The 25168-nt window shown below is 40.3% G+C and overlaps 1 protein-coding gene across 2 annotated transcripts in view; it reads right to left on the bottom strand.

The window, feature by feature from the left end:
- The window catches only part of LOC140482897 (4F2 cell-surface antigen heavy chain-like), a 175936-nt gene that overhangs the window by 131547 nt on the left and 19221 nt on the right, over window positions 1-25168 (bottom strand). The window contains exon 2 of one of the 2 annotated variants that reach the window (XR_011961805.1): window positions 10489-10553. The exons of the other annotated variant lie outside the window; for it this stretch is intronic. The gene's annotated coding sequence lies outside the window, so the exon portion shown is untranslated. The remainder of the gene's footprint in view (window positions 1-10488; window positions 10554-25168) is intronic. 2 annotated transcript variants of the gene reach the window in all.

Genomic DNA, 25168 nt, shown 5'->3' with positions numbered 1-25168 from the left:
GAGGAAACCGGAGCACCCCCACACAGACACGGGGAGAATGTGCAAACTTCACACAGTCACCGGAGGCTGGAATCGAACCTGGGACCCTGATGCTATGAGGCAGCAGTGCTAACCACTGTTCCACCATGCCACCCAGTGTTCAGCAACACTCCCTTGGACCTTACCATTAAGTGTATAAGTCCTGCTAAGATTTGCTATCCCAAAATGCAGCATTTCGCATTTATCTAAATTAAACTCCATCTGTCACTTCTCAGTCCATTGGCCCATCTGATCAAGATCCCATTGTCATCTGAGGTAACCTTCTTCGTTGACAACTACACCTTCAATTTTGGTGTCCACACATAACCATCCGGTTTTGGCACCATTACTGTGGTGACTTCCGATCACTAACTCACTTCAATCATGTCGTCTTGGAGCATGCGTTCAATCTCCTTTTGAACCTGTGCCAACTTTAGAGGGTTATGCTTTTAAGAATATTACTTAATCGGAATAACATCCCCTATATCTACATCATGGCATAATTAGGTTCGTACTTCCCAGCTTATTTCCACATATTTCCCCATGTGACAGTAATAACTCTTAGATCATTCAATTTTCCTCTGGAGGGTAACTCAATATTTTATCCCAATTTTTGACAACTTCCTCATTGCCAAATTTAATTTCAGGAATGTCCAATTCAGAATCCTCTGAACTTGGTTCTTCACTTTGTGTTGTAACCAATAACATTGTTTCCTTTACTTTCCATCCCAGTCTAAATATCTTTTGAGCATATTCACATGACACACACAGATTTCTTTCTGTCTGGAGTCCTTATTATTTAGTGCACCTTACTCGATGTCCTTTTGACTTGATAAGGTCCGCTATAGTTTGCTTTTAAAGGTTCACCTACCACTGAAAGTAACCTTATCTTCAACAGCAAAATTGCACGTTTCTGATTTTTTTTGTCTGCTTCCTGTTTCATTGTATGCTGTGATACTTTTAGATACTGTCTCATCAATTCCCCTGCTCCATTTAATCATACCTTAAAATCTGACACATTGTCCAAATATGTGGTCTCTGAATGCTGACTCAATTTCTCCTTAATCAATTTTAGCAGTTCTCACTTCATGCCCAAAAACAAATTCAAATTGACGGAATTTGGTTTAATCATTTGGCACATTTCTAATGGCAAAAAGTTCAAATGGAATTCATTTATCCCAATCATCTGGATAGTCTTGACTATAAGCCCTCAACATGGTCTTTAATGTCTGATGCCACCTTTCTCGTGCTTCCTGCGACTCTGGGTGGTATGCAGTAGTTTGAATTGTTTTATTCCTAAGCTGGCCATAGATTTCTTGAATAACTTTGATGTGAAGTTTAACCCTTGATATGATTGCATCTCTGTGGGTAGTCCATAACTAATGGAAAAGTTGAGTTACTCCTCTAAAATCCTTTTAGCTGTGATATTACGTAATGGAATGGCCTCTGGAAATCTAGTGGACACATTTATTATTGTTAACAAATACTGATTCCCACTTTTTATTTTAGGTAGGGATCCTACAGAATCAATTAAGATTCTTGTAAAAGATTCCTCAAATGCAGGAATGGGTAGTACAGGTGCAGATTTCATTACAGCCTGTGGTTTTCCAATTACCTGACATGTATGACATGTCTGGCAAAATTCAATTAAATCCTTGTGCAGTCCAGGCCAGTAAAAATGTTCTTGTATTTTAGCTTGTGTTTTTCTCACCCCAAATGACTGATGGTTTATGTGCCACCTGCAAGACCTTCTTTCTATAACCCACTGGCAATATAACTAAATGAACTTCTGTCCATTTCTCATCTGCCTGAATATGTGATGATCTCCATTTCCTTATTAAAACATCATTTTTAAGACAGTAGCCCACCATAATATATCTAGGTTCCTCCTCCATATATGCCTTTTGATATAATTGCTCTAACTTTCCATCTTTCTGCTGTAACTTAGATAATTTAACTAAGTTAAAAGGTGTCTACTTTGTCATCCATTTGCTCCTGTTTTCTGTCAACCATTTGACTGAACAGGGTCTCTGCTAATTCCATTTCATCTTTCTTATCTGTACTCTTTGATGTATACTGTTTCAACTGGTGACTTTGTGACCTCATTACCACACAGTCAGGAAAAACCCCAGGATATGCGTCCTGCATGGGTTCAGTTGCTTGAGTTTCCATTGGTTTTTCCAACCACAGTAGGCAGCACTCCTAGCTATGAACCAGCTATATCATTAGTAAGGACAAATTACATTCCTAGAGCTGAGAATGTGACCAGTACTCCAACTGTGGCTTCTCCACTCTTCGCTGGACACTCTAACCTCAGCCTACGTAATTGAGCACTTCTTGTCTCACTGAATTCTCGTTACTAACACCTTTTCTGGCAATAGTCCTTCAGAGGTACATATCTCCTCCTCTTTCAGTATCAAAAGATTGAGAGGATCCTGTATCTCTTAATATTGTAACCTTTTTAAATGCTGCTCCTGGCCTATGCGAGTAAACTTTACCTTCGCAGGTATGTGGTTTAAGAAGATCTGGCACTCCCTCCTTAACCAACCTCCAACCAGGTTGTACAGTCTGGTGTAGCTTCTTAGCCTCCACTATGCTTTCCATTACCACTCCAACAAAATTCACTGAATTAATCTGTTTTCCTACATCTAGCATCCCAGTGCTTTTCCTAACCCACCAATATGGAGAGTTCATGTGGCCTACTTTATTGCAGTGAAAACACTGGAGCTTTTTTATTAAAAATATTTTTTTATTGAGAAGTTTTTTTCTTTATGAAATTACAAAATTACAAAAATATATCACCTTAAAAAATATAACGATTACAATGAACTAACTACTACTTGACTCTATAAAACAAACCAAAACTACACTTCAAATCAAATCAAAATCAATAAATCAATAAATAACTAACTAAATAAATAAAATAACTAATGCTACTCAGCGCAACCACACCAAGGCTCCCAACCTTCGAGATAATTAATTATTGCATCTGTATTTATTTGGGATTCTTCCTCCCAGGGCACAAGGCTCACTAAACCTAATCATCACAGCTAAACAAATGCCCTAATTAAAATGGCAGACAAGTCTGCATCCAGGCAATTCAAAAAAGGCTGCCATATCTTTTAAAACAGTTCAGTTTTATGGTGTATTGTGTTTGTGAGCAAATCCAAAGGGATGTGTTCCATAATTAACTTGTGCCACCCCAACAGGTCTGGAAAGCTCTCAGACACCCAACTCATCAAAATGTTCTTTCTTGCACAGTAAACGAGATTGCTTTTTCCCATGTGCGTCTAAGGAAGACAAACTTGGCAGACCCAAGAGCAGAGTGACCAGATTTCCCTTAACTTCGGTCCCCAGGACCCTCTCTATTACTCCTGCCACAGCACTGCAATACCTATGTAGTTTGTGGCATGACCATAAACAATGAGTGAGGGTATCTATGCTTATTTTGCACTTTGAGCATATTGACGATGCTCCCTTTTTGAATTTTGCAAGACGATCTGGGGCCAAATGAACCTTAGGAAGCAGCTTCAACTGCATAGTGTGCGTTCTGTTACAGATCGAGATCTTTCTCATGTTCTCCTAAATGTCCTCCCATGTCTCTGAGGGAATCTCCATTCCCAACTCTTGCTCCCAGACCTCACATAGTCACTTGATATCGCTCAAGGCACTGCACCCCAATAGGTGGTAAAGAGTACTACCAAGAGAGTGCTTGTGGCATGAAGCACTCTCCTCTGTATCAAACCTATAGAGGTTGGTCAAAAGCATAGTCATTTTTTGGATGATGTCCCTAACCTGAAAGTAATGAAAAAGATTTCTGTTGGGCAATCCATAATTGCGGCTCATTTGGTCGAAGGACATCATGATCTTCCCCTCAAACAGGACACTCCCCTAGTTGCCCACAGTTGGAATCCAGGGTCCATCATCCCTGGCTGGGGAATCCCAGTGTACCAACTATAGGGATAAGAAAGGAGGTTTTAGATAAACTGCCCTCGCTCTGTTGCATTGCTCTCCATGCTTTGACCATATTAACAATGATTGGATCCCAACAGTATTCCATAACTGTCCTCATCTTATCCATAAACACAGACTATTAAGAGGGCACTTTGCCTGGGAGATCTCAATATCCAACCATATTGATCTCGGTCCTCACAAGCCCAGTCACTCATGAAGGACAGAAGGGAGTTTAGTTGGCATCTCTCAATATCCGGAAAGTCTACTCCCCCCAAACCTGGGTTAACTGCAATTTGGCAAGCTTAATGTGGGGCCGCTGTGATGCCAAATAAAAGAACTAAACCAACCAGTGAGTCTGCATCACATTTGCCTGGGAAATATCTGAGGGAGCATTTGCATGGGATATAACAGACGAGGAAGGACATTCACTTTAGTGAGGGCTATTCGACCTAACCAAGAGATTGGAAGGGCCTCCCATCTTGAAGGTCTTGTCTAATCTTGTCAACCAAATAAGCAAAATTGGCCTTAAATAATTGATCAAAAGGTGGGAGTAACAAAAAAGAATGCCTCAGTATAGAAAACTCCCCTGCAGCAATTTATTGGGGAATCATAACTTACCTTCCATATCAGGTATTCCCTTCAGACACCCGTGGGCATAGCTTCCAATTTTGCAAAATTAATCTTGTATCCCGAAAGAGAGCCAAATAAATTAAGACACTGTATTAAATAGAGTACATAAACTGCCAGGTTTTATAAGAAGAGGAGAACATCTGCATGTGCGTCTAAGGAAGACAAACTTGGCAGACCCAAGAGCAGAGTGACCAGATTTCCCTTAACTTCGGTCCCCAGGACCCTCTCTATTACTCCTGCCACAGCACTGCAATACCTATGTAGTTTGTGGCATGACCATAAACAATGAGTGAGGGTATCTATGCTTATTTTGCACTTTGAGCATATTGACGATGCTCCCTTTTTGAATTTTGCAAGCCCTTGATCCTGCTTCCAGGCAGCTATGTTGTTAGGGTCCTCAATCACCAGTGTAAACAGTAGCAGTGACAGGGGTCAACCTTGCTGGCTGCGCCTCCCAATACTGAAATTACTGCATCTTACCCCATTGGTGAGAACTGCAGCCAGAGGGTCACTATACAGGCACTTCGCCCATCTGACAAAGACCTCACCTAGACCAAACCGTTCCAGAGTATAAAACATATATGGCAACTCTACCTGATTGAATGCCTTCTCTAAGGAGATCACTAAACCCTAAAACGGTCATTGCTGACACACTTGGACCATATTCAGCAATCTTCTAATCTCAATGGATGATCTCCGGCCCTTTATAAAACCGATCTAGTCCTCCTTAACAATATAGGGCAACATCTTCTCCAATCTCAACGCAAGTGTCATGGATAAAATTTTGAAATCCGAATTATCAGCGAAATGGGCATGTACGAAGTACAACCCTCTGGGGTTTTCCCTTTCTTGAGAATGAGAGAGATGTTAGCCTCTTCCAGGGATGGCAGGAGGCAGTCATGACTGTACGAATAGTTGTATATGTCCAGCATTGGCCCAGACAGGATATTTATAAATTTTTTGTAGAGTTCACTCAGGGGACCATCAGGGCTGGGTGCCTCCCCCACTTTGGAGCTGACTTACTGCCTCCTGTATCTCTTGCACTGTCAAGAGGGCATTAAGAAGAGACACCTGTTCTGAAATCAAACCTAGAAGGTCCAGGTTATAGGTTCTTATAGGCGCATTTTCTTAAAAAAAGGATTCCATCTTAGCCCATCAATCCTCTCAGCATTCCGAAAGATATAACTCAGAGTAAATACTGCAAAATGCTGCATTGATCCTTTTAGAGTCACATGTAAGACTCCCAATGCCTTCTCTAATTGATGAAATGCATATGGTGGCGCTCTTTTTCCTGGCCAGATATGCCAAGTATTTGCCTGGTCTATTGTCATGCTCAAACAGCCTTTGTTTCACAAAAGGGAGTTCTTTCTTCGCTATCTGAATGAGCATGGAGTTCAAAGCAACCCATGCAATTGCTTGCTACAATTTAGCCACTGACAACCTAGCAAAATATACTGTCTTGGCTGCCTTCAACTGTGCCTCGAGCAGATGTTGCTGCTATCCCTTCTGTCACTTCCAAATAAGAGATAACTAGCCGAATAAGAGATAACTATCCCCCGAGCATAGGCTTTAGCAGTCTCCCAGAGTATAGATGGGTTACTAGCTGTGCTATAATTGATAGCGAAGAATGATTTGAACTCACTCAAGGTACTCGATAAACTTATTGTCCTTGAGTATAAAAAAAAGGATCCATACGCCAATGCCAGGAATGTGTTCCATTGCCCTTAATCTCAACCTCCAAATATACTGCTGCATGATCGGAAATGGCTGTTTATAATTTTACATGACATCACTGAATGCAGAAAAACAAAAAGTGCTAAAATAAAGTCAATCCTAGTATGATACTTGTGTGGATTAGAGAAAAACGTGAAGCCCCTACCTGTAGGGTGGAGATATCTCCAAGTGTTCACCAGTCCCAATTCTATACATAAGTCAACCAATTGCTTGGATTGCAGAGAAACATTTAGGAGACCTTTGAGCATTCTATCCACTGTGGGGTCCACGAGGTGATTAAAATCTCCCCCTATGATAGTGTCTCACATTCTGAGGGCAATTAACTTAGCACACCAATCAGGAATTTGACGGTGTACGCCATGGACAATAAGCATTTAGAGTGCCATATTCTTTGCCATGCAGTAAAGCTTTAAGAATTATAAACCACCCTTATTCATCTTTAACTTGATCTAATAACTTAAATGGGAGACTCTTCTGGACGAGTATGTCTTCTCTCCTGCATTTAGTGTTAAAGGATGAGAAAAACACCATCAAATCCACCCTGCTGTAACCTTTAGGTGCTCCTTATCATTAAGATATGTTTCTTGCAACAGGGCAATAATCAACCTCTCCTTCCAGAGACTTGAAAGTACGTTTTTTGTCTTGGCTGGCGAGTGACTTCCCTTAATATTCCAGATGCACCATTTAAGGAGACACTTAACCATATCCCTCAATAACCACTCTTGAACTCCTGAGAGGAAAAACTCTACTCACAGCACGCCAAGTGTAAATAAATGATTATTTACTAAAAAAAACACATACTAAAATTATATAAACAAACCTACCTCTACTAAAAACCAACAAACTAAACCAATTTCAGCATTGAAGAATGCGATGGGAAACTCTACTCCCTGCCAACAGGGGGCACTTACACTACCCACATACACCTCCATAACTCCTTCTATCTTGAGCCGCACCCCAAACTCAGGCACAGGATAAACAACAAAAATGGTTATTATGAACAAAAAATAATTTAAAATAGGCAGTTCACCCATCCCAAGCCTACCTTGACCTCAAATTATCTCTAAAAAAAAACCAACAACACTTTCTGTAATAAAATAGAGAAAAAGAAGTACACAAGATAGAGACAAAAAGGAAAAAGAAAAAAGAATCATTATTGTACATGTTCTTTGGACCATCTGGTCTATTTCAAAGTGTCCAAAAAATTCTTTGCTTTTTCTGAGGAGTCAAATACATCCAGGGACCCTTTGTGATTAAAGCGGAGCACGGCCAGGTACCTGATGGAATATTGAATATCCCAATAACAGTCTCTTCTTCACCCCATCATAGGATTTCCTCTTGTGGATCATGGCCGCAGAAAAGACCTAAAAGAACATAATCTTCGATCCTTTATAAATGAGGGTCTGAGGATCCTTTCCCAGCAATCTGGAGGCTTCCATTACTTTTTGTTTGTCCTTGTAGGACTGGAATCGCACTAGGACCAGGCAGGGGCGCTGGTCTGAATCAGTCCTGTGCACCGCCACCCAGTGAGCTCTCTCTATCTGCACCCAGCCCGTCTCAGCCTCCAGCCCAGACATCGCAGCAGCCAGCCATTCTTAGAAAAAACTGGCTGGCTGCTCATCTTCCTCTCACTCTGGCAGCCAACCACACAGACGTTTTCTCTTCGACCTCAATTTGAGGTCATCGACCTGTTCTACTAAGGCCCATACCTGCTTCTCCAGGGCCTGGATACGTCCCGCCAAGGACTCGACTACGTTCCCTGACGTCGCGGTCGCATCTGCAGCAGAGTGGAGATCGGTTCTAGCCTGGTGCAGCTCTCTCCAACCAATGCCTCAATCATCTCCCCGGTTTCGCTATCTCTGCGGCCAGGCCTTGTTGCGCAGGTGAGTCCATCAGAATTTCGGGGGAGGCAGCGGCTGCATCTGTGGGTGTGTCCGATGCTGCAGGGGAGTGTCCTGCCTGTTGTGATTTATTCTGTCTTTTGCCTCAAGGCATCTTCTCATCTTCCCTTTCTAAAAAAAATGGTATATTGCACTTCTACAAATATTCTTCAAAATAGCATAGTTGGGGAGGGTAAAAGCACCATTTTGCCTGAGTTATGTTACAGAGCTCAGCAAGGCAGACCTGCTAGATCGCTGCTATTTTGGATCCCTCCCACTGGAGTTTTTTAAACTTCATTTTCCACTTCATGGGTTTCCTTTTTATCCTGGGGTAAGTTATTCTTATGAAGTTCACTGAGGTCTACCTTTCCATTCCCATGTGAGGATTTCTCTTTTTCCCAATTTCTATACCTCACAGATTGAAACTGACATTGGAAGCCAAACTTTGATTTATGAACCAACTCATAACCATCAGCTATTTCAGCTGCTAATCTTGTCATTTTAACCCTCTGCTCTTCCACATGAGTTCTCACTACCTCAAAGTAAATTTTTGAACTCCTTCGAAATAATCATCACTCTAAGCATCATAGGTTTGCTCTATTTTTAATGTCTTTATTCACCTATCAAAATTACTTTGTTTGATCCTTTTAAACTCAATGTAGGTTTGACCAGGGTCCCTCCTTCCTGAAACTTTGTCTGTAGGTTTCTGGCACAAGCTCATATGCACTTAAGATGGTTTTCTTCACCCTTTCATGCAGCCCAGATACCTCACAAGCTCTCCCTATAAGTTTTGTTTGGATTAACAAAACCCACATGGTCACTGGCCACTTCATTTGTTTAGCTACCTTATCAAGTTAGATGAAAAAGGCTTCTACATAATTCTCCTCAAATTTAACAATACTTGGATATATTCAAACAGATTCTCACCAGGCCTTTGGCTACCATGGGTTTGCTCATCCTCACTAAGCTTACCTTCAGCTTCATCTCCATCCTTTTAAGCTGACTTTCCTGTCTAAGTGCCAATTTCTGAAGTTCAAACTCCCTCTCTTTCTTCCTTTCCTCGCTCGCCTTTCCTCCCTCTTCTCTCTTTTTCTTTTCATTCTGCTAAAGCAATTTGTAACTCAAACAGTTTCTTTTTTTTTGCCCTTTTGCCTCTAACTCAAGTTGTTTCATTTTTAATTGAATTTTAACCACCTCTAAAAGGTTCTGATGGCATTTCCAACAAATTTAAATGATGAGCTATTAGTGTAATTATTCCTCCTTTCCTTATGGAAGGATAAGGCTCCAATTACAGATCTTCTGCTAATTCCAGTAGCTTGACCTTTTCTAAGCCTCCAAAGTCACTTCTTCCACCCCCAGAAAATTTTTGGTGACTGAAAGCCATTACTATCCCAAGCACTGTTCAAACCAACTGAAATCAACACCTAGATCAAAAGACACTAAAACCTAACACTCGCTGCCTTAAAGTCCAACTACTCTAATCCCAAATCAGATCTGTAGAACAACTCTCACAAATCCCGTTATGGACCAGGCCAGACCCTGTCAAAACATTTCAGGAAAGTAGCCCAGGCCCTAACTTTGAGTTGTTTTAAGCAGGTGTGAGGTGGATATTCCAGGAGGGATGCAGCTGGCCCAACCACTTAGTTTTAAACAAAACAGCATTTATTTGCAAGATTAACGAATGAAACACAAACACAAGAGAACAGAATATAGAATAATTTAATCTATCTGAAAACCCAACAGATGATCCCAACTTAATGACGTTGTTCCAAATTCTTGCAACAATCCCCATAAACACTCTTTGGCAAAAAACGTAAAAATCAAACACAGGGTCTTACGTGACAGAGAAAGATGGCAGAGAGATTTAGCATGGAACTCCTTCCATGTAGCTGTTTCTTTGGCCCAACAGCCTCAAAAAACTGACTGTTTGCTCTGATGCTAAAATCAAACCAAAACGAGAGAAAAAAAAGCAGAGCTGGAGAACTTTTATTGTACATGTTCTTTTTCAAACTTGAAAGCCTTTTTCCCAAGGCAGTACCTATTGGCTATAATCAAGTAGGCCCATTAAACCCATCAAAATTAGGCATCTTGGCAACTCTGCCTCAAACAACATGTTGGAAAAAACCAAGGACAATATAACCTGGTTAAAGGAGCAGCATTGTTACATCTCCATTTGTGGGAAAGCTAGGATTGAAAAACAAAAATGCAAAGCAAGACAAGTTGAAGAAAGCTGTATCTTAAATCAGTAAAACATGTAATTCTACATCCCTACCTTTTTTTTGCACTTGTACTGTATTGCCTGGATATATCTTTCCACGATTTTAGAAGATCGAGAAGCTAAAGCCAAACAAATGTTAATAATACTAAATGGTAAATTACTCAAAGTATATTTTTCAATCACTAAATGCAATTTTATCTTTCACACAAATGAAATTTTGACTTTAATTATAAAAAAGGCGATCTTTCATAATCCTTGCAGAATATTTATGGCCTGAATACCAAATTCTTAGAGTCATAGAGATGTACAGCACAGAAAAAGAGCCTTCGGTCCAACTCGCCCATGCTGACCAGATATCCTAACATATTCTTGTCCCAATTGCCAGTAGTTGGCCCATTTCCCTCTAAACCCTTCCTATTCATATACCATCCAGATGCCTTTTAAATGTTGCAATTGTACCAGCCATCATTTCCTCTGGCAGCTCATTCCATACATGCACCACCCTCTGCATTGAAAACGTTGTCCCTTTTATATATTTCTCCACTCACCCTAAACCTATGCTCTCCAGTTCTGGACTCCCCCACCTCAGGGAAAAGACTTTGTCTATTTATGCTATCCATGTCCCTCATGATTTTATAAACCTGTATGAGGTCATCCCTCAGCCTTTGACGCTCCAGGGAAAACAGTCTCAGCCTATTCAGCCTCACCCTACAGCTCAAATACTTGAGGCAAGGATCTTTTCTTTTAATCTTTCTCATTTAGCCTGGACCATCCCAAGTTAGAGAATCAGCTTTATAAGATTATCGAGAGTTAATAGGGAGGAATCCTTGCATGCAGCAGCAGGCCTACCAACCCAAATCACAGTCATGAGCTGTAGCCGCTACTGAGTCAGCAATGGACTGGAGGATTGTGAACTATCCTGTTTCATATGTATGTTTTCCAATGTCAAACAAATGTTAATCTAGAACCTCTTGATCTCTAAATTTTTTTTTTGAAAATTTATTCTGTTTAACCGTCGTCCCCAAGGAGGATAGACTAATGAGTTACGAGACATCTAGTAAGCATATATTTAGCCTCTCAATAAGTAATTATCACAAAAATTCCTCATAAACAACATGACAAGCACCAGAATTCACTCCAAGATAAATGAATGAATTTAGATCAGCATCTGGAAGAAAGTGATTGAAGACATAAAATCTAAAAATGAGTAACAGAAGGCTCCTCAGAATGAAACATGTAGTTTGGAGACTCTTGAAACTTTTTTCCCTTCTTGTGTTTTGTTTTATTTACAAGTTTTGTAAATAAACCATATCGCTAGAAATGTTTTATGCCAAGGAATCATGCATATATTATAGCACAAATGTTCCTATAACATAAGGGGCCAGATAGTTTCAGCAGGTTTTAAAAATAATTGTTGTAAAATGCAAATGCTTTCAAGTTATTTCTAACAGGTGAAATTATAAGTGTACTAATAGAACAAGAATCTGACCGAGGGGTTATTAATGCCTGAGAGAAGGCATGGTGCAGTATGGAAAAGAGGGCGAGGAACAAGACAGGAGAGGGAGAGTATGGGAGAATGTCTTCTGTGGTGGCTGTGCATTAAAGCACAGCGGAAGAATCACACCTTGTTTCCAGATAAACATTATCCAGTCTAAGGTCAAAGGACAAAAGGTTTAAGATTTTGTGAAGTACAGGGCAGAGTTTGGGATTTTGGGACATACAGGGCAAGGTTGGGGAAAAAAAAAATCTTTGCCTTCCCTCACTAACTAACCATAGTGCATTCACCGCCAAAAAGATTTGCCTGGTTGACCCCATAATTAAAATGTAATCACTCCACCCACTTGAAACAGTGTTCACCTTCATCAACATCTCCACATTAGATTAAAAAGATAATACTTTGAAGGTTACATTTACACTAGAAACAAATGGAACCAAATTATTGTCCTCCAGTTTCCTGCAGTGGCTTGAACTGTGGATACAGATGACAGATCAGTCGAATCTGGCACAAAGCTAAGTGATGGTACCCAAGCCTGCTGTGGCTTTGTTAGAGCCAGAGAATCTATATTCCCATTTTGTAATTTTCCGCTTCTTCATAGCATCCCAGAGAATGTTGAATGAGTCGTAATAGTGCAGTTGAAAGTGTCCTGCGTGGCAGCCATAGCAAGTCTACCCTACCCATCTTTAATCCTGAAGAAAGGTTACACCAGAATGTTAACTTCTCCACCTCTGAATGCTGTCTGCCTTGCTGTGTTCTTCCAGCTCCCTGCTCGTCTGTCCCACAATAATATGCCATCCTCTACCGTGATCTGGTCTCTTCTGGTCCAGAAACATTTCAATCCTGGTTGTGATGGCCCTTCAGTTTTCCCCATCACAAGCTGTTTCAGTTTTGCCAGAACCAGATCTGTGTCCAAAGTTTGATTTTGTCAGCAGTTATTGGAAGCTTGTCCAGAAAATTTAGAACCATTACAGATTCTTCCAGTGCTGGTACCGTAAGTAATGTGGTGGCTCAATGCATCTGCATTTGCTAGTTGGTCTCCCGGATGGTGGTTCAGCTTTAATATACACACTTAGTATTACAGCCTGAAGCTATGGGTGGCACTGCCTTGTCTGCTTTGAGTAGATCTAGTAGGGGTTTGTGGTCTGTTATTATCATAAATTTATATCCATAAAAGGTATTGATGGAAGTTCCTGAATCCAAATATAATCACCAAACCTTGCTTCTCTATCTGGGCATATTTAAGTGCTGCATTAGCCAAAATCCTGGATGCATATGCTATTGGGCATTCCTCTCCATTGGGCCACCTCTGAGCTAATACTACCTGGATGCAGTATGGGGAGGCATCGGACGTCAAAGTGGGATCATAGTGTGCCAACACCTTAGATAGTAATAGCCATTTCTTCACTTTCTTGAAAGCTATGGCTTGTCTACATGACCATTTCCAAGGCTAACTCTTTTTTAGGAGTTGATTAGAAGGTGCCTGGGTGGAGCTCAGGTTATGTAAGAACTTTCCATAATAATTCACGAGCCCAAGGAAAAACCTAAGCTCCAGTACAGACATGGGAGCTGGGGCACCTTTGATCACCCTCACTTTATCTTCCAATGAGTGTAACCCACTCTTAACTCTGTAGACCAAATAGTTCACTTCAGGTGCCTGGAACACATTTGTTTTCCTTCTTAGATGGTTCTTCCATGTGGGCATACACCTAAGGACTATGTCCAAGTTCTGTAAGAGCTCCTTGTTGGTCTTCTATTATTAGAATGTCATTTAGTTAAATTGCAAAATGTTCTCCATCGTCTGCTGAAAAATTGCACAGGCTGACGATACCCCAAATGGCAACCTTGTACATTGATATAAACCCTTAGAGGTATTAGTTGTGGTATACTTCTGGGAATTCTCATCCAATCACAATTGCAAATAAGCATAGCTCATGCCCAGTTTCGTGAAAGACAGCAGCCCCTACTAACTTTGCATATAAACCTGCTATTTGAGTAATTAGGTATTTATCCAGCTGTGAAAAGCTATTTATTGTCTGATAAAAATCTCCAAAAGGCAAACCAAACCATGCTATGATCAATGCTGCCCATTCCACAAGCTGATGGTTTGATGATTCATTTGCTCTCTAACCTTCTGATTTCTGCTTTTACTTTTCCCCATAAGGCAATGGCACTGAATGGGCCTGGCAGAATACCAAAATTGCTTCCTGGTCAACATGCAAGGTAGCCCTGGCCCCTTTGATAGTCCCTGAAACACCTTGAAAGACTTCCAGGTATTTAATTAGGACTTAAATGAGGCAGCAATTTTCTAATCCAAAAACATTGAGTTAATCTAGGTAAATCTCTCTCAACCAATTTTGTCCCATCAAGGTTGGGCCTGCGACTTTTACTACAGTCACTGGTAACTGAACCAGCTGCTTCTCATAAGAGACTGGAACTGAAGTTGTACCCTTAATCTGGAAAGGTTCCCCAGTACAGGTTCTCAGTGTAACTGAGGTCTTACACAAAATTAAGATTGGAGTCCATAGTGAATTTTATAGAAGAATGGTAGAACTGGCTGATCAATATGGCTTTGTATGCTGCTATTGTTTTAGTTGGTCTTTTTGTTGGTATTGCTATTGTTAAGTGTATTATTGCTAAAATATTAGCGACAATCGGCTCTACCCAGAAAATGATTCTTCTCCATTCAGATGAAGATGAGGAGGCGCCATTGCCAACCCCCTACTTCCTCCCCGGAGGAGGAGGAAGTAGGGCAATCTTTGGCTTCCATTCAGTTGGACTAATCTAATCCATGCCCTCACATCCTATGATGTGGTCATGGAATGACCAAAGAGAGGAGATGAGTATGTAAAATCTGAATTTAGGCTGTCGTCAGGAGCAACCATTTAATGCATGCTTTTACTAATTACAAAATGGCTTCTAAATGCCAGTAACAAAACAACATAATAAAATGGCTTCAGGCTGCAAATTAATACTGTTTAAAATGGCTTCTCACCCAGCTAAAAGCTGCATTCTTGCTTTGCTGATCTAGCTGACTTAAAAGATAAAGCAGACAATGGAGACTTCATTATATGAATCATAAGACATTTATTGACCACCCTGACTAACCTTGAACCACGAGTATAAGACGATAATGTGCCTAAGACAATACTATTTCCCAGGAAATATCATTGGACTAACCTGCTGTCCATTATATCACCTTATTACATTTCATTGGTTTTCCTTTGTAACTAAGGTTGTACTGTCTCTTAAAAAATATAAAAATTGCTTATTGTTCAAATTCAATTGTGCAATTTCTCCAAGAAACACAGAAGTTTTTAACCTCTGTGTTGCTAGACAAATCTGCGCCCGGCCAATACGATTAAACTGTGAAACCTTGCTGAAGCAGACTGTACTCCTAATGATTCTTTTGACCGATTGTGGAACCAAGAGGGCCCACCCAGGGTCTCGATCTTCATGTGGTGCCGTGACTCAGATTCGGTCCAGACAGATTGTGGACAGCGGTCTAAGAGCCTTGAGCCCTCCACTATGGAGTGTTGAGGAATCAGCCAGATTCATATCCATTTTGTTTTCCTCTCATTCAAGTCGTGGTTGACCTGACCCCTCGCTTTCTATTGTCCTAGTCCAGCCTGAAAAGGATCAGTCTTGGCAAGGATAGAATCAGGGGGCCCCTATAACTAAAAAGGGGGAAGAAGTGAGAGAAAAGAAGGTCGAGGACCTTTGCGGGAGTCAAGGACTCCACTAAAAAGTGAACAGAAAAAGTCGAAGACTTTTGTGGGGTCGAAGACTCCACCTTAGATCAGGGATCTGAGGACAGAGTTGAAAGACGGATCAGAATAGGGTGATTCGGTCGGATTGGTATATTTAAATTGGCACTTAAATTGTTCTGAGAGATAAGGAAGTATTGCAATACATTAACCCTCGATAATCCTATTATAAAGAAAGTTGAAAAGGGTCTGTGGAAGTTGGTAGATTGTTGTGTGTTGACGGGCTGTTAAATAGTAAAAGTTTTGAGTCGGGACTATAAATGGAAATTTGTTTAAGATGGGTAATACTATATGTGTGAGAAGTTTCTGGTGAAATCTGACAGTCTGTGGAAGCTTTTAGCGCCTTTTAAAAAAAGACATTAGGTGATAAACAGTGGCCACTATCTGGCCCTAAAAGTACTCAATTGGTTGAATCAGCCCAGCAACTGATTTGGCAATTAATTAGACTATGGCAGCAATTCAGTGACAAAAGCCACAAAGAATCAGTTTTGCGCTCATGGCAGGAGACTGTCACTAAATTGAGAATTGAATTAACTAATAATGGTACCATGAAATCTACTGAGGTCCTCCAAAATGAATGTGCTCAAGTTAAACAACAACAGAAACAAAACGAAATGACACCAGTGACTGGCAGTCAAACGTTTGATGGTTGGTTACTCATTAGTTTTGTTGTTCGTTGTACCTGTCATATCTGTTCAGCTTGTCTTGTCTTGTCTTGCTTTGCTGCTTTGTTTTGTTGTTCTGTTCATTTTGGTGTTAGTTCTTTATGAAATATGGAGGGTGGTTGCTGCTTTTGTCATGTTAGAAAAAGGAAAGCTGGCCGGGGACAAAAGTGCTGTTAGAAATGCTGATACAATTCTTGCTACTCAGCCACAAGATAGTAGTGTGAGTACTCAGCAGGGTTCTAGTGTATGGTCAGAAAGTTCTGCTGAAAGCATTTTAAGATTAATGAAATTAATAATAGTGAATTTGCTTGCCCCAGGGTTATGACAGGTAAAACCCCATTTGATAAGCCCCAGACCCATGCTGAGGTCCGTATCATGTTTTAAGATGCCCCTGATCTATTCGAGTGCCCAACATTAGTTTGAATTGGCTTGTACAAATCTGCTGTAATTATAGTTGCGTGCTTCAAGATGTCCAGACTTTAATTAATTTGGCATACAGTATACATTGGGCAACTATTAAAGACTCCGTTGTACTTCCCCTGGGTTGTTGGTGATTGCATGATAAACTAGCCTTGAAATATTGTTAAAAATCACAAATGGAATGGCTGAGGGGTATTTGGAGAGAGCGCGCGAGAGATCTTGTAGAAAGTTTAATTCTTTGTGGTTTGTTTGTTGGTGACCGAATGTTTGTAATTTGTTCCCTGGAGCTCAAGATTCAGGACCGTTTTGAATCTAATTTGCATTTTGGAAATTTAACATGACTGCGTTTAAAGGTTAAGGATCCTTCAGTGATCATGAAGTGAAATATTAACTCTTGTTCGTCTTACAGGCCATGACTGCCTGACTGTCAGTTTCTAACTAATCTCTTTTATCCTGACATGAAAGCCAACCTTATTCAATTTCAAATCAGTTTAATATGGAGGACGACAATATTATAACTTTTTTTGTTTCAGACTCGTTTGTTTCCACTTAATTTTAAGACTGCTCTATTTCATTGGTGATTATGATGTACCAATCGTAGCTTTATTAGTCCCCTCCCTCAATGACGATTGAGGTTTCAATTCAACATTAGGTTGTGATAAATCATATAACAAAATGGATATCCTATAGTTAATATCTGTGCCTTTGGATTCATGCATTAGAAGTTTGTTATCATCTGATTAGATAAGACCTTTTAAAGGATTCTGGATTAGTGGTGCTGGAAGAGCACAGCAGTTCAGGCAGCATCCGAGGAGCAGTTTTTAAAAAAAAAATCGGCCTTTTGGGCAAAAGCCCTCAAGACCTTTTAAAGAGCTGCAGCTATTTCAGAATCTATAGCATTGTAAATGAGCAATGACTGGTCAGGACCACTTAAGGAGCCTAATCTTGGATTTAAATTAAGGGACTAGAACTGGGTAATTATAGTGGATTCGAAAGTTGGAAACTGTATACATTTTAACTATTGATTACTGAATAAATGAATTTCTAATTTATATTGATGACTTTTAAAATGTCTTAGTCACTTGTTCAGTTTCCACCTCTGAATTACAGGTAATTATTCCATTTATTATTTTTAATAGTCAATTATATTAGCCCGAATCACAAAATCAAAACTAATTGGCAGAATTGTTTGGCTTTATTCATTTACACATTGTCAGTGACCTGTCTCATTGCCTCATGATTAATTTGAAGCATGGCTGCTAAATACATTAGTTAACTAAAGAATGGAAAGCTATCTTACTGGCCAGTTGAAGAAATTCTGCATGTGATTGGGGATTAGAGGCATGTATAGCAGATGAAACTCCCAAAAGCTGGCCGGTGACTGTGAATGGGTATAAGAAAGAAATAAAAGGGACATAGAATGTGTAAGGCCACTAAGGTTGAGGAGTATACAAACAGGATTAAAATAACAATACTGTAAAATAGAGAACTTAGGCTGGGGATTCCTAGTAGAATCTATGTCTGGCATACCAACCCTTTTTGAGGATCAGGATTTTGTTCCTGTATACCCACTGAGCCCCTAACATCTCCTGATTGTCCCTAACCTTAATTTAAACCACCCACTTATTACAAGCCTTTCCTTCTTTTGAAAGTACCCAGTCTTCATAGCCAATATCATGGGAATGAGTGACCTGCGCCATCCGGGCACCATCCTAGGAACTAGAGTTACGTTTAATAAAGCATGACCCTGACCGCAAGACCAAACCAGCCCAATTTGCTCAATATGTCCAAGGGTGATACGAATGCAAATGCAGCGAAATTCTGGGAGTAGCCCGAATATGAATGGCTTGTTTTACAAGACTAAACTATGTGCCTACCTGTCTGATGGAAGTGATGTATAATTGAACAATAATCAAGAAACTCAATTACCTTTGTTTAACCCTATGCTTTTGCACTGACATGATCCAGACCAACAGTATGAACCAGTCCAGGAATTTCCAGTCGCAAATGAGGTGAGCAGTGGTTTTCGATTGGGATGGCCAGAAGCAGACTGAACCACGATGCAAGTTACAGGTAAAACCAGTTATATCCAGTGCCTCGTGATCCCAAATGCCATATGCCAGCCCTGATCGGGTTGATTGGAATCACTGAGGGCGGGGTAAAAACGGGCTTTTGCCCGAAACGTCAATTTCGCTGCTCATTGGATGCTGCCTGAACTGCTGTGCTCTTCCAGCACCACTAATCCAGTCACTGAGGGCGGGACCTACCTCAAGTGCCCACCTGACGATCACTGCTGGGCAACCTTTTCCCGAGGTGACCCTGAAATTGAGGACAGGCAGCCCTTAGCATTTCACCTTTGAGACTGGAAACAAATTCTCCAGGGACAACTTTTCAAATGTGGCCACTGGGGAGTGTTGTGTCTTTAATGTTACCTTTGAACTGACATTGGGAAATCGACATGGTTTCATCCTAACAAAAGGAAAATCTACTAATATACACTGACTCTTCATTGTGCTTTTAATATGATCCATGGTTTTGGAGCCTGTGGGAACATTGAAGATTTTTAACCCCCAAGGGGCAGTGGTATAATAATGCTGTTTTGTCCAATCAATCTGGCAATTATCAAGATATTCGGCTCATGCCAAGGAAACTGATACTGTTTCTAAAGTAGTGGGCAAGTAGATGCAGCTGCCAAGCAGGCAGCCTCACACCCCAAATTTCTGGTCGCCAGCAAACTCAGTTAGACACTGTATAAGGACGGATATGCCAGATCTGGGTAAGGTACAGAAATCACGGGGGATGCCCCTTTGGAAGAGCACAAACTATGGCCTCAAATAGGGTACTCCATCGATACTCAAACCAGAATGTGGATGACCCCTACTGGACAAGTTTGTGTTCCTTCTTTGCTACTGCCTTATTTAATTGATTATGTGTATTTTGTGTACATTTGGGCAAGGGGGAAATGGTTTATACTTTATTACAGTGGACACTCCGCGGCCACCAACCTCGTTGGGAAGGGCCCTTCCAGGTCCTCTTCGCCATCCCAACTGCTGCTAAGGTCATTGAGCCTTCTGTCTGGGTTCTTGCAAGGGGGTAGATGATGAAGATCGAACTTGCCCTGCTGTGTGGACTTGCCATTGCCAGCATTGGTGCACAAGAAGGGACAGTTTACCTGTGCGATCCTGAGCCACCAGAGACTGTACTTACTATGCTGAAAAAAGTGTCCTTGGGTGGCGAGACTGAACCTTACCAAGAATACCTTGGTCAACTGCATTGAAAAGATTGAACAGTTCATTTACAGAACAAGTCTAAATGGTCTTTACCTTGTAACACTTGTGTGCCAGTTTGATTCCAGTTGTGCTATGTGCAACCCTGCTAAGCCTTACCCCATATCTAAATAGGTCATACCACAAAAAAGATGATATCTTTCACTAACAAATTTGTTTCTCCAAAGTCACAATTGAATATTTGGCAGTGATAAAGTGCTCTGTTATACCCAGACTTCAGCAAAAGACTCTGACCCATTTTCCCCTCCCAAATCCTAATGAAGGAGTATCGAATGCTACTAAAGTGTTTACTGGATATAATATTTCTTTTGATTATTACTTATCCCCACCTGCTAGCTGCTATGTACTTCCTCCAATAAATCCAGGGTAGACTATCCGAATTGTTACAATGGTAAAGGATGGGGTGTACTTACATTAATGTGACCAAGATTATTCCCTGCGCAATAATCAAATGCGCCAGTCACCACTGCTCCCCTGTGGCACCTCGCATCTCATGCATATGTCTTGGAGAAGAGAGTGTGCCTCTGTTCCATCGACTATCCATATGTTCCAGGAAGTCACCAAGACAGGCCTGCTTCTTATTGGGAAGCTTCCTCCATTATCTATACTAAACCTGGTTACTTTTTCTTTCAACCAAGGCAAAGCAACCAATTTCCTTGTCCTTAATGAAATAGGCTATAACTATTTCATTAGGAACACTTTTTCCGACCACAGTTCCCTGTTCAACTACCTGGCAATAGGTTTGAGATTTCCCTGTCAAAATGTTCAGTCTCACCTGAGTTCTGCGCAAATTGGAAAAATCTGAAGGCTTTGAGCACCACTGAGGCTCACTCCCTGGGGTATGCATTTCTTAGTATTTTCTCTGTAGGAGGGACCGCATGAAGTAGTAGCCATCAAAACCAAAATTCTCTCATTTGCAGTGTCACTCCCTTGGGTAATGAGACAACTACTGCCTTAACAGGAGTTAAGGGCATGCTTTCAGAATTATGCCCTTTCCCCCCCAACAAACTGGTATGCCCTCGACTACACACTTGCCAAAGAAGGTGGAGTTTGCGCCATAGTCAAGGCAAATGCATTGTGGGGGTCACTGACCTCATCAAAAATATTACCAGGCATATAGATAACATCCACACCTTTGTCAGCCAAATGACTGAAGGCACAGTTTGGGGAGACTGGGGTTTGGCTCATGGTATAACTGGCTGATCAATATGGCTTTGTATGCTGCTATTGTTTTAGTTGGTCTTTTTGTTGGTATTGCTATTGTTAAGTGTATTATTGCTAAAATATTAGCGACAATCGGCTCTACCCAGAAAATGATTCTTCTCCATTCAGATGAAGATGAGGAGGCGCCATTGCCAACCCCCTACTTCCTCCCCGGAGGAGGAGGAAGTAGGGCAATCTTTGGCTTCCATTCAGTTGGACTAATCTAATCCATGCCCTCACATCCTATGATGTGGTCATGGAATGACCAAAGAGAGGAGATGAGTATGTAAAATCTGAATTTAGGCTGTCGTCAGGAGCAACCATTTAATGCATGCTTTTACTAATTACAAAATGGCTTCTAAATGCCAGTAACAAAACAACATAATAAAATGGCTTCAGGCTGCAAATTAATACTGTTTAAAATGGCTTCTCACCCAGCTAAAAGCTGCATTCTTGCTTTGCTGAACTAGCTGACTTAAAAGATAAAGCAGACAATGGAGACTTCATTATATGAATCATAAGACATTTACTGACCACTCTGACTAACCTTGAACCACGAGTATGAGACGATAATGTGCGCAAGACAATACTGTTTCCCAGGAAATATCATTGGATTAACTGCAGTTCATTATGTCACTTTATTACATTTCATTGGTTTTCCTTTGTAATTAAGGTTGTACTGTCTCTTAAAAAAGATAAAAATTGCTTATTGTTCAAATACATTGCACAGTTTCTCCAAGGAACACAGAAGTTTTTAACCTCTGTTGCTGGACAAATCTGCGCCCGGCCGATACGATTAAACTGTGAAACCTTGCTGAAGCAGACCGTACTACTAGCGATTCTTTTGACCAATCATGGAACCAAGGCCCCTCCCAGGGGTCTAGATCTTCACCACAACCACTTCTATGATGTCAACAATATCATTGCTCCATGTGACAATCCATGCCCGTTACTCATCTGTCTTATCTCTGATACTCTGGCATTAAAATAGAGGTAATCCAGCCTCACCTTTTTCCCTTGAGACACTACATGGCTTCCCCTTGGTTCATTTTCTAAGTTATGCTGACAGAAAAAAAGTCTCAAGGATGATATTGGGATCCATATCAAGAAGAGGTCTTTCCAAACTAAAAAGATGTAGTGACTTTCTCAGATGTCTTGACCTATTATAATCCAACATTCCTGCAGATGTCTTAGCTGTAAATATTGGAGCAGTTACTTTCAAAAGAGCTGGAAGGATACAGAAAAACATATCTGATATAGAAACATGATATGCAATTACTGAAGAGGAAGCACTCTCAATTACATGGGCATGTGAGAAATTTTCATAGAGATCAATCATAAACTGTTGGCCTCACTATTAGATGAAAAAGGCTTAGCAAAATTGCCTCCATAGACAATTATGTATACTTTGGCTCATCAGATTTGCATATGTACAAGAAAAATTGCAGTAGATGTCCTGTCCAATGTGATTCTTGAAAGCCATACATTAGCAGATAAGGCATAGGCTGACTAACTCAAGTTTTGCACTCAAACAAGAATGCTGTGGCTAACAATATAAACAAAACTTAATTTCATCCAAGAGAAACAAAAGAAACTCTGAAAGTCTTACTATACCTTGATACTGTCGAGGGGCAAGAAAGAAAAGAAACGTTGTGGTTCAATTATGAATAAATTTTTCAAACACAGGCAACACTTCATTACTGTCAACAACCTCTTGGATTTTCAAAGACAGACCTGTTATCCTCCCTCATTTCAAACTGATGCCCTTGACAAGATACATCAGCAACACCTGTGCATTACTAAATGTAGAGCTAGGGCTTAAGCTCCAAGGTGTCCAGAAATCATCAAGCACATTCGACGATCTCAACTGATTGTCAGGAATATGTCACAAGTTGACATGAAAGAAGAGCACCATAGATTCCTACCACATTTTCTGCCAGAACATGTAGACTCTGGCCTATTTATTGTTGTAAGTTGCTTGCATATAATATTGGATCAACTATTTCTTTTGATGGATAAAGGTAAAGAAATTATAATTCAAGATAGCAGATGTAATTGTCAAAATTCTACATGAAATATTTGCCATTTATGAAATCCCAAACAAGACATATCTGATAATAGACTGCAGTTTGCCAGTGACATAAACAAAATCTTTGTGACCATTTCAGGTTTCCAACACATCACCAGTTCACCATGATAGCCTCAGTCACAATAAGCCAAATGCAAAGGTTTTCTTCCCAGCTCTAAAAACTGCTACGCCTCTGCCTTCCATTCTGAGTTTTCACCATTGGAGCTCTTCAAGTGGAAAAAACTCAACACTGTCCTTCTTGACAATCAACTCCAAAAATGATTCCCACAAATTTTAAAAAGCACTGGTCCGAAATAATAGAAATTTTGTCAACAATAAGCAATAAACATAGCAGTCTGTTTCACGAAAATGCCTTGGCAACTCTAGAAAAAAGGAGAAAATGAGGACTGCAGATGCTGGAGATCAGAGTTGAGTGTCAACTCTCCTGCTCCTTGGATGCTGCCTGACCTGCTGTGCTTTTCCAGCACCATACTCAACTCTAGAACAAGGTCAGTGCAAATCAAGGATCTCAACAGAAATGTTGTGGTCACGTGGCACATACTAAATCAGCAACAGAACACATCAAAAGGAAAGTTGCAACAGAATTGCAAACATTTTATCTTGGTAAAGAACCATAACCCATCACTACCGTAGGATGGAGCTAACGAATGATACCAAGAGCCAGATTAGTTATGATCAACTTCCAACATGATATCTACAGCCACATCAGCTATCCTGAAATGATAGAAACATAAATGATCCCAGTTCAACACATCCTGAATCAGGATTGATAGTCAATCCTCTGGTTTGAATGAATTTATAAAGTCAGAGGGCTGGGGAAAATGAAGCATTGATAAACCTGTTTTACATAACTGAACAGAATGCATAAAAATTAATAACTAGAAAAGAAGGAGCTTGAGTGGGAAGTGGTTAATGTTATTTTAGGCAGTTAGGACCTGAAAGAGTTTACTGACATCATGAAATAAGTCAGCTGACCAATATGTAAAAGGACTGGTTGAAACTAACTAGTGTTCAAGTTTCACTGTTCTGTGCTTGCTGACAAAACTAAGAATGATTCAGTAATGTCAACATATTCTTAAGTTAAGACGGATACCTCGCAAGAGGCAATCATGTATCTTAGGTGAAATGTCACTATCTGTTAAGTAATATGCAATTAACATAATTAAACCTAACTCTAACCTCTATTCATTAAGATTAGGCACAAGTTTGGCACAAGGTATTGAGAAGATATGCTTTCCCACATGGTATGTGTAGTCTAGCCTAATACTAGCAAAAAGATTTACAGCAGTGAATCTACAACAACACCACCCAGACCATACCTGACATGAGAAGAGTTTCAAGAAATGAAACTTAAACAGAATTTTGAGAATACGAGAGATGCCATAACCTTGGAAGAATTTAAAATTACATTCAACTATTCAAGATTATCGTTAAGATTGGAAAATGTCCAAAATAAGCAAAGCTGCAATTTTAACTGATGGATATGAGGTAGTGGATTATTAGTAAACCCACACAGAAAAATGGAAAGGTAACCTAATTCAAATAAGCAGCCTTGAATAAGAGTCATTGGACTTGAAATATTAACACCTTTCTCCCCACAGATGCTTCCAGACCTGTTGAGTTTCACCAGTGATTTCTATTTATGCCTTCAAATGGTAGTGAGAGCAATAGCAAAAAGGAAAAAGCAGATTCTCTCCAAGTTAGTGCCGTTGGATGTTGTAGATTAGAGAAGGAAATCAAAACATAAACATATTTGTACAAATCATTAAGCTGGACAACTAAAAGGTACACAGTTGTAGATTAAAACC

This window comes from Chiloscyllium punctatum, chromosome 11 (assembly GCF_047496795.1).
Source record: "Chiloscyllium punctatum isolate Juve2018m chromosome 11, sChiPun1.3, whole genome shotgun sequence".
NCBI classification, from domain to species: Eukaryota; Metazoa; Chordata; class Chondrichthyes; order Orectolobiformes; family Hemiscylliidae; genus Chiloscyllium; species Chiloscyllium punctatum.
Note: the sequence above shows the minus strand (reverse complement) of the source record. Positions and strands in the feature narration are given on the sequence as shown.